Source organism: Pogoniulus pusillus, chromosome 3 (genome assembly GCF_015220805.1).
Source record: "Pogoniulus pusillus isolate bPogPus1 chromosome 3, bPogPus1.pri, whole genome shotgun sequence".
Taxonomy (NCBI): Eukaryota; Metazoa; Chordata; class Aves; order Piciformes; family Lybiidae; genus Pogoniulus; species Pogoniulus pusillus.
This window is the reverse complement of record NC_087266.1, coordinates 28,983,874-28,993,535: the sequence shown is the minus strand read 5'-3', so window position 1 is coordinate 28,993,535 and position 9,662 is coordinate 28,983,874. Positions and strand designations below refer to the sequence as shown.

Sequence of the window (9,662 nt, the reverse complement as noted above, 5' to 3'; positions counted from 1 at the left end):
TTATATGGTGAATTCATCTTCACAGAAAGGGTTTGTTACCCATAGTCATGACACCCCACCTCACCTTGCCCAGTGCCTAAGAGACATCCCTTCCCTATTTTTTACATTTCCAGCAGGAACTGCTTCAAGATAAAGAGGTAGAGGAAAAGAAGATGCAAGGCCTCAACAAATTAGTTCATTATTATATAATGCACATGTTGCAATTGTATCTTTATGCCAAACAAAAATAGATGGAAGGTAAGTATTTTCTGTCTATTGGTGGTCACAGAAAGTGACCACTGCAGCAGCGGTAGCAACAAGGATGTTTCTGGCTTCAAACTCTCATCAACAAAAGAGAACTTTTGCCTACTCTAGGTATGGGCGTTTTCAAGAGTCAGTTGCCTTCACCCTTTCTCTTCTGGCTTCCACTTTCACTTCAGCTGTCAGTCAGGTAGTATAAAGTGACAAAAGGTACCTGTGGATCCTCAGGGTTCAAATCGTACTCTTTGGAAGATGTTTACAAAAGACCAGAGATGGGAACTTCTAAGACCAAAGTTATTTTCACTCTGGCCTCCCTCCTTACCCTCTCATTCTTTCTGCATTTAGGCACTGAAAAAAAATTATTTCCATGACAAAATCACATAATTTTCTTCATGGCCTCTGACCTCCCAAACCCAAGCTCGTTGTTGAGGAAGGATAGACATTTCCACCACAAAGGTGGTCTGTGCTTATGACAAAGATCAAAGTTTTGTGGAAGAAGAAACTCTCTTTAAAACACATCTCGGGCTCAAGCTATCCCTGGGGGGCAGAAGGGGGTTATTAAATTTGCAGCTGGTAAAATAAAAACTACTCACTCTTGCATGATCAAACTGATGATAGTGGAGCAATTTAACTAAGAGCAGCAGTAGCTGTGAAACATGCTATGGCACTTGCTATTGTCAAAGGCTTCTAGATCTTACATGGTTGCTGTCCAAAGTAAGGATTTGATGCAATCTTTGAGCAATCTCAGTCAGTAAATCAGAACAAGAAATGAGTATGATTGGGTCTTTTATTTTCACTCCAGAAAAAAAAAAAAAAAACACACACAAAAAAAAATCAAACAAAATCCAAATCCAACCAATGAGCAAAACCCACCACCACCACCAATTAACATCCGGAAGGTGACTGTCCTTTCCTATAGAAACACCAGTGGAGTCATCCTAGCTAAAAAGTAAACAATTTGCATAAGACTGCAATACAACCATCATGGATTTCCTCCTCCTGAAGTCACAGGGCAAGTATCTCTGCACTATAGTGTCACACCAAAATCTTCCTGTTATGCCAATCTTTATCAGAGGAGGAGAGAAGCTTTCCATTATCTGAACTGCCTTGTATGTCAGGGGACTGAGTTCTGTTTGCACAGCTATGCTAATAGCCATGTGTGAACCCACAGTAGCACAATTTCACATATATCTTTTCAAAGGGGACCTCACAAAATCCAATTTTTGCCTTCACTTGTTTTTAATTGGATTCAAACACTTCTGCTTCTTTGTGAAGTGTAAATGTGTGCATGCAATGGCTATCTATAGCAGTATATTGCATAATCATTTTATACTTGAACTTAAGGAGAGGTTCTGACTCAATAAAATTATTTTTCCCACCAAAATATAGACCAGTATCTGTAAATAAATAGGTATTTTCTTCACTCTGTCTTACAAACACAAAAGATCTGATGTGTATATAACCATTTATGTAACTAAACTTAGTTTTTCTTATGCTTCATTTGTCTGTCTTTGAGTTTGTGTAAAATGATCATTGCATCAGTTCTCTACTATTGCAGATTCTTCAGGCTGGCTGGAATTGTGATTTCTAGCAAATTAAAAATATTCACATCCCAAGCCACAATAAAATATAACACAATGATTTTTTTTAAAATTAAAATTCTCTAAGTTAAAGTCTTGAGCACGTGCAAGGAGGAGAGAACACAGAAAACTCAAAATAACTTATGTTCCTGTTATGTTTCTGAAGGCAAAGTCCTTCTCTATTTACTGGTCATCCATTTTTCACCAGGTATGCTATTGATCGCTGAGCTGACCCATAGCAGATCAGGTGGAAAGCACAGGCTAGGACTGATGTATGTGTAAGAAGTAACTTTTGAACCCTGAACTCAGGAAGACTGACTTGCTTTATTTTGAATACATACTGTCTCTCCTTTTGGTAGTTTCAATTGAACTTTGTAGGCTTTCACAGTGTTTTGAGTAACAGAAGTAGTTTTTCTGTTCTTTGTCTTGAAGTGCTTCCAAAAGGCTTCTTCCCCATAACTTGCCCAAATAGTAGCAAGACCAAACTCATCTTTCACTTTCCTCCTGCACTTTTTCACCTCTGCCTAGCAGAAGGGTACGAAGGACAACTTCACAAAGCACATTTCACAAATAAGCCCTGCGGTGGTATCCACTTTGCCTAGATACAGGGAATTGTGACTAGACAAAAGGCAATATTTCACTTCTGACATTTCAGAAAATTAGATTCTGAAATCCTTTTTCAAGAGCAGACCATGAAATGTGGATCTAATTTGAAAAGTTCCTCTTAACAGCAAGATAACTTCTCTTTGGCATCTACTTCTATTGGAAATGTAAATTTAATTTGTATTTTTTTTTTCTTCTTTGTCATAATGTAGGTCATGAATTCAAAAGTTAATCCAGGTTCTAGTAACTTTTGCCAAGAAAAACTGCTATTTTTTCCCCTATATTTTCGTTAAGTGGTCTGCATTTAGTGCTCCTACTTGTGTCCACTGGGGGAAAAAAATCTTCTATTTCAAAGATGATTTCTGTTTTCATTGATGAGCCTGGATTTTGGGGAAATTAGGAAACCAACTGTAGTTTTTCTCATGGGTTTCTCTTTCATTTTTCCAGATGGGTAGGCTCAATTCTGTGATTTTTCTCAGTTTAATGTCACAGTAAAAAAAAAAAAAAAAGCTTTGTGAAAATTGTAGAAACCCAACACTGCTTCTAGGAATGTAAAATGTTGCAAAAGTAACCTACATAAGACAGTATGAGGTTTTTTTAGGCCAAGCAGTAATTGCATTATACTACTGACACAGTATTTTACCCTGCTGTAATAAAGCATCCTGATTTTGTTTTTGTTTTTTTTTTTCTTACTATTTAATTCATAAACTCAGGGCTTCTGGCATCTCTAAGAGATGAAGGCCAAATTTAAAAAATATACCAACTAGAGCCTTGCTCAGGGAAAGGCATTGTACAGTTCATAGCCAGGAGGGGAGATGTCTGAGCATGCATGTTGCTCCTTCACTCCACATGAAATCAAAGAAATGATAAAAATGAGGAAGAAAACAACTTGGCCTAAAATAGTACAGGGTACCTGGAATTCTGACATTGCACCCAAACATCCTGACACTTTGTCTAGGATCTTAGTCTCAGTTCCATACTTTGTGGGTTTCTTTTTCTTTTCTTTCAATTTCATTACAAAACAATGAGGGTAACCCTATTTTTCTTTGCTACCAACTGTAATAAATCATAGAATCAGGGTGGTTTGGGTTGGGATACCTCCCACCAGACCAGTTTGCTCAAGGCCCAATAAAGATTACCTCCAAAACCTAACATATTGCAAATATTTTCATCTTTGTTGACTTCTCCATTCTTCTAGACTGTAATGAACATAAAGCATATAATTAAATTAAGGAAAACCCAGCATTTCATCGAGGCAAAATGGAAAGAAGTACTTTGTAGCTATTACTGACACTCAATCTTTGCATTTCACAGAATCACAGAGTTAACCAAGTTGGAAAATACCTTTGAGATCATCGGATCCAACCGATCACCTAACCCTTCTAATCAAGTAAACCATGTCACTAGGTGCCTCATCCAGTCTCCTTTTAAACACTTCCAGGGATGGTGACTCCACCACCTCCCTAGGTAGCCCATTCCAATGGCAAATCACTCTTTCTGGGAAGAACTTCCTAACATCTAGCTTAAACTTGCCCTAACACAGCTTGAGACTGTGTCCTCTGGTGCTGTTGCTGCTTACTGTGGAGAACAGACAAACCCCACCTGGCTACAACTTCCTTTCAGGTAGTTGTAAACAGCAGTAAGGTCTCCCCCTGAGCCTCCTCTTCTCCAGGCTGAACAATCCCAGCTCCCTCAGTCTCTCCTCATAGGGCTGTGCTCCAGACCCCTCACCAGCCTTGTTGCCCTTCTCTGGACATGTTCAACATCTTTCTTAAACTGAGTGGGACAGAACTGGACACAGTACTCAAGGTGTGGCATAACCAGTGCTGAGTACATGGGCAGAACGACTTTCCTGGACCTGCTGGCCACACTATTCCTGATACAGACCAGGATACCATTGGCCTTCTTGGCCACCTATGCACACTGCTGGGTCATGTTCAGTTGGCTGTTAACCAGTACCACCATGTCCCACTTTGCCTGAGTGTGGAGGATCACACACCATGTACAACCAGAGCTAGCCATGTGCCTGTCTGCCACTGGTACCTTACCTTTCCTTGCTTTCATCTGCAAATTAAATCTAAAACATGCACTTTGCCCAGTAATGCAGAGAAACATGAGACACAAGAAAGCTTCCTAAACCTGAGAGAAGGCTCTGCTCTGACCCTGGTCACACTTGAGCATGTTTAAGTCAGCTCCCCCAGCAGATCAGAAGATGTCCTACTTTTTCTGATGCCTTGTTTTCAGTGTTCAAGAATGAAATTCAAAGAGAAAAGGGGAAAGGAGACAGGATATGAGTGTCAGGAGAGTTTTGTTTTTACTGGAAAAGAGAATCTGCTCACATACACCACGTTTCAGTGTCAGGAGTTTCATTATCTCCCCAGGAAGTAGGCAGAGCACTTTCTTGTCCTTTTGTAGAGGAGTAAGACCTGGATGAGTTTAGCAGCAGCTCAGTGGGACAGTTATTCAGGTGATGCATGCCAAACTCTTCTTTCTGCAAAAATGTATCCACAGAGTTCTGACCATTTTTACAGCCATCAGTTACTTGGGCAGCTATATGGATGAACAATGCCCAGTTTTGCAGAAAATGACCTTCAGCAAAATGATGAAGACAGCTCAGATACCCTTCCCATATCTTGGGTACAGACAGGACTATTGATGCCTTCAGAAGCAGACTGACTGGATGTCCCCAAAGCCCTGCTGATGGCAATTAGGTTAGAATCATGGAATCATAGAATCAACCAGGTTGGAAGAGACCTCCAAGATCATTCAGTCCAACCTATCACTCAGCCCTACCCAATCAACTAGACCATGGCACTAAGTGCCTCATCCAGTCTTTTCTTGAACACCTTCAGGGACGGTGACTCTACTGCCTCCCTGGGCAGCCCATTCCAATGGCAAATCACTCTCTCTGTGAAGAACTTCCTCCTAGCAATCCCAGCTCCCTCAGCCTCTCCTCACAGGACTGTGTTCCAGGCCTCTCACCAGCTTCGTCACCCTTCTCTGGACACGATTCAATCATGTAGTCACATATTATTCCCTTATATCTTTTCCACTTTTTAAATGGTATTCAAGTAGCATTTCTAGTTGCATTGCTATCTCAGTGGTGTCATTAAGAACAAGTGTAGAGATTTTTTATTTCTGTGTCTATCTCAGGCTTGGTGATCTAAAAGAAACAAAAAGCAGATCTGAAAAATCCAGTGCCCATGGCGCTCTAAGTCTCAGATAGAAAGCCATAGCTGAGAACTAGTTCCCTACTGGCTTATGCTCTTCCTCGGCTTGAACAACATCTAGTCCTGCATTTAAAGCCCACCGGCCTCTGAGAATCAAACAGCAAGACTGGCTCCTTTTCAAGGTTACACACAGCATGAGAGTGCCAAAGCTGATCCCTATCATGCATCTCGGACTTGGTCTGCTAATGCTCCACCTGACAAGATGTTTCTTACTGCCACCAGCAGCAGTTTCTGAAGTAAGGTTGGTGCTGGGTCACATTTCACAGGCTTTTAAATTAAGAACTGTAACATAATGTAATCCAATGGAATACTAAATGCAATGTTACATTTCTGAACAACTCCCCTTTCTTCGGTGACTGCAGTGAAAAGCTTGTTGGCTTCAGTAAGTTCATTGCAGGTGTACAGTTAGGCAGCAAGCCTCATTTATATTTCTAGGGAGGTGGATATTAACAGCATTTACTTCCATAAATATCTGATGTAGGTTTGCTTCGTACATTCTCCACTGAGATATCAAAAAATCATTGACTCACTGTGGCAGCATCAATGCCTTTGACCTGGGTCACATGTAGTATATTACTATAAGATAGAATCATGCAGACAGAATCTGATTGTCCCAGGTTGGGAACTATAGGGTTAAAAATCCTCTAGGGACTAGAAAATTGTTATTCAATCCCATAATTCTGCTATGTCTTTATAACCTTCCGGTGAGGCCAGCTCACTCTCCTTTCCTTTCCCTCCAGCCCTGTGTTGGGCAAGAGCTAGTTTATCAGGACAAACATGTAAGCAGTAGGACTGTTTTGGGGCCTCCAGAGGCTTGTGCTTAGGCCTATGGATGGAAGAGGTGTTGGAGCAGGGGGCAAGGATTGGAGCACTGAGGATTATAGATTTAGTTTTGGGTTGGGGGAAAATTCAGGGGGTTTGCTATGGATTTTGGATCTGCTTTGTCATTTCTTTCTGTATCTCTCTTTTCAAATATAATTCTGTTTTCTTTCCAATTCATCTGAGAGCTTCATTCTGTCAGCTCTTTGAAAAACACGACAATGCTAAACCTCCAGCATCTGTATACAGCTATTGCTGTAGCTTGAGACAGCACCAAGGGAGTTTTGGAATAATACAGTTTGAAAAAAAAAGGGTTTTTTACTTTCTTCTATGGTTACAAAATGTGCATTCCACTTCTGTGTCCAGTTCTGGGCTCCTCAATTCAAGAGAGATGTTGAGATACTGGAAGGTGTCCAGAGAAGGGTGACGAAGCTGGTGAGAGGCCTGGAACACAGACCCTATGAGGAGAGGCTGATGGAGCTGGGGTTGTTTAGCCTGGAAAAGAAGAGACTCTGGGGTGACCTCATTGCTGTCTACAACTACCTGAAGGAAGTCAGTAGCCAGATGGGGGTTGGTCTCTTCTGCCAAGCAACCAGCAATAGAACGAGGGGACACAGTCTCAAGTTGTGCCGGGGGAGGTCTAGGCTGGATGTTAGGAGGAAGCTGTTGCCAGAGAGAGTGATTTGCCATTGGAATGGGCTGCCCAGGGAGGTGGTGGAGTTACAGTCCCTGAAGGTGTTCAAGAAAAGACTGGATGAGGCACTTAGTGCCATGGTCTAGTTGATTGGATAGGGCTGTGAGATAGGTTGGACTGGATGATCTTGGAGGTCTCTTCCAACCTGGTTGATTCTATAAGTCTATGATTATCCTCCAAGACATTATTTGGAAATATCAGCCACATTACCTGTCTTGGTAACTGTCCTGGAGTCCTGTATACCCCTGAATTCGTCTCCCTCTGTGGTTTGAATGGGAGAGGGAAAGGCACAAAGAGACTTGTTTCCCCCCCTGCCCTGCAGGAGTGAAGGGGAGAGAGCAAGGGGCCCTTCTGGCATGAGAGGTGCTCTGTGCAGTGCCCGCGCTGGAATCGGGCTGTAATTGGCTGTGGTCTTCACACCTAGGAAGTGGTAACTCTGCTCTTTGTCTAGGAAGGGTATAAATATCGGGGGACTTCCCACTCTTGGGGTTCCCACCTTAGAGATCATGCCTGCCTGAGACTCCCCCCCCCCCCCCACTGCCTGGATAGATTCTACAGAAGGAGCCGGGTGCTCTGCTCCAAAGGAGGGCTTCACCCATTAGCAACTACTAGGGTCTTAAGACTCTCCTACGGCTTCTGAAAAAGAATCCCAGCGACAGGCAGCTGGACCACCCTTTTCAGCCAGCCAGACTGTGAGTTGTTTGGCTCAGCTTTATTATTGCGAAAAAACGCTGTAATTTAATAGCTCAACAAGCCTTTTCCAACTTCTGACTTCCAAAATAGTCAAATTATCTATGGCATCCTGTAGATTTTCTCAAACGAGCTGAATCTGGTAATTAAAACTAAATTAATTTCTGTATATAGTTTGGGGGAGGGTTTTCAGGAAAATAAAATAACTCTATTTTTCTATAAATTCCCGACTTGGCCACATTAATTCCCTGCCTCCACAACAGTAACACACTCCTGAATGAGCATAAAAAAAAATCACATGACCTGTTGGAAATAGTACCTGTGACAGCATGCCACATCTTCAGGAGCAGCTTTCACATCTGTAATGTCTGTCTTTTTGCTTCCATGGTCTTGCTATGTCTGTTTGGAAAGCATCACTTAGCCTAGTGATGGGAGAGGCGCACTTGCAGAGTTCTGGTGCCCCCCAGCGGGAGCTCTGCACACCTTCACGGAAGCAAGCTGTGAAGGACTGGAAACTGTCACTCTTGCTTTCAGAAACTCTCTTCTTCCTCCCAGACAGGTACTAGGAGTAATGAGGCACCATCTCCGGATTCGCACGCATGCCGGTGTCTCTCCACGGTGCAGGCTACTTGAACATGAGCTGTGTATCTGAACAGCAGCACAGTCCCCAGAGCTAGTGGGTTTTAAAGTGATTTGAGTTGTCTTAGTGGAGTCACCTATCCAAATCTGCACTAAAGAGTGCTTAAACACTTGTGTCTAAATAAAAAAAGAAAAAGAAGTATAAAATATCCTCCCTAAATGTCCCAGGTGATCAGCTCTGAACTAGCAGTTCAGAATCAAATGTGTTTTCTTCTGAGACATCTCTGGTGGCATTCACCTTGAAATACTGAGAGCCACTCACCTCTTGACATTACACCTTTTACTCAAATCTCTTTAAACCAGCTCACCTGGATACAAATTCAAGTTTCTATTCAGCTTTTAGCCTGCTATCCAGTCTACCATTTTGCAAGAAAACACACCAGTAAAAGCAGTGCTTGTCAAGCCATATTTTAAGGAGAAGTTTTAATAAAGTTAGTGCATTCTCCTTTGGCTGAACAGTTCAGAGCTAGTCATGAACACCTTGCTCTGCCTGTCTTCATCAGCCTCCTGGCATTAGAGCCTGGAAGCCAAGATGAAATGCTTTGTGCTGACCACTGCAGTTTACTGCCAAGAGCAAGGCATATCTCATTGGCATCCTTTCTGAAGTGATTATTGCAGAGGCCTGACCCCACTCCATGTGTTACAGACTCTGATTTACTGCAACACTCTCTTCCCACTCCCTATGACTCAAGAGCTTATCTGGGAGAAACATATGCCTTGAAAATGTGGGGCCCTATTCTCTGTTCCAGCTGAATTCTGCCTAGAGGACTGGAAGGGAGGGGGAATGATTATTTTAAATAATCACTAAACTCTCCATATTTCACAGTAGGCAGAGTCCTAGCTTCACTTCTAATATGAATTAAAGTGCTTTAAGATATTGTGATGTAAGACCAACCATTTAGGAATGCTAACACCTTTCTGGCTCGTAGGAGTCAGCAGAGTGAGTCTTTGGCTTCTCTGTTAACCTACTGAAAAGGTCAAAAGAAATTAGGGGGAAAAATACACCTCCTAAGTTGTGTTTATTTTACCCTTACCACTTATTTCTCTTTACAGTCTGCAGATGGCTCTTCTGCTGTGGGGGATATAGTTGAAATAATGTGCAGCTTAATTGTATTTATAGTGCTCTTAAGGAACAAATAACACTATCTGTAACTCAGATATCTGAAA

The 9,662-nt window shown here is 42.0% G+C and overlaps 1 long non-coding RNA gene across 2 annotated transcripts in view; it reads left to right on the top strand.

The window, feature by feature from the left end:
* LOC135191275 (uncharacterized) overlaps positions 1-9,662 on the top strand; it is a 104,989-nt gene that overhangs the window by 53,820 nt on the left and 41,507 nt on the right. The gene's annotated exons all lie outside the window — the stretch shown is intronic.